Here is a 526-nt window from a genome sequence, read left to right on the forward strand (position 1 = left end):
TCTATGAGAGGAAGGCAGCCTGTGCCATCCTGGACACACAGATGGGAATTCATCAAAACAGATGCAGACAAAACCTGCTGTAATTGTCCAGGGCAACCAATCAAATTCTATCTTCAGTTTGTTCAGTTAAACTTTGAAATGAGAGGGAAAAGCTGACTGGTTACCATAGACAACTGCTCTAGATTTTGTCTGCTCCAGTTTTGATAAATTCCCCCCATAGTAAAGTCACTGTGAGCTTTATCCCTCCACTTGTTTAACACAATCTGATCCCACAATCTCTGTACAATTACCATTTAGCTGAACAACTATGTAGTACAAGGGCCGAACTTTGTGAAAATTCCAGACTGCGCGTCACGTGCAGTGACGCAGCCTCAGAATTCTATTGTTAGTAGCTGAACGCGCAGGCGCTGAATAGGCTATTAAGTCCAGGCATTTTATTGTACTGGGGGCAGGTGAAGAGGAGTCCAGAAATATTACAGGCGCATGTCTTGTCATATATTAATAATAATTTAAAAAATAAAATAAA

Source organism: Nanorana parkeri, unplaced genomic scaffold, assembly GCF_000935625.1.
Source record: "Nanorana parkeri isolate BGI_ZX_2015 unplaced genomic scaffold, ASM93562v1 scaffold666, whole genome shotgun sequence".
Classification (NCBI taxonomy): domain Eukaryota; kingdom Metazoa; phylum Chordata; class Amphibia; order Anura; family Dicroglossidae; genus Nanorana; species Nanorana parkeri.